The sequence below is a fragment of the Bison bison genome, unplaced genomic scaffold, assembly GCF_000754665.1.
Source record: "Bison bison bison isolate TAMUID 2011002044 unplaced genomic scaffold, Bison_UMD1.0 scf7180017864172, whole genome shotgun sequence".
Lineage (NCBI taxonomy): Eukaryota > Metazoa > Chordata > Mammalia > Artiodactyla > Bovidae > Bison > Bison bison.
Genome location: NW_011494744.1, coordinates 2,203,560 through 2,203,970, shown reverse-complemented (window position 1 = coordinate 2,203,970; position 411 = coordinate 2,203,560).

The window sequence follows — 411 nt, the reverse complement described above, 5'->3', positions numbered from 1 at the left end:
AGGGTGTTTGTTATGACCAGTGCATTTTCTTGGCAAAACTCTATTAGTCTTTGCCCTGCTTCATTCCATATTCCAAGGCCAAATTTGCCTGTTACTCCAGGTGTTTCTTGACTTCCTACTTTTGCATTCCAGTCCCCTATAATGAAAAGGACATCTTTTTTGGGTGTTAGTTCTAAAAGGTCTTGTAGGTCTTCATAGAACCGTTCAACTTCAGCTTCTTCAGTGTTACTGGTTGGGGCATAGACTTGGATTACTGTGATATTGAATGGTTTGCCTTGGAGACGAACAGAGATCATTCTGTCGTTTTTGAGATTGCATCCAAGTACTGCATTTTGGACTCTTTTGTTGACCATGATGGCCACTCCATTTCATCTGAGGGATTCCTGCCCGCAGTAGTAGATATAATGGTCA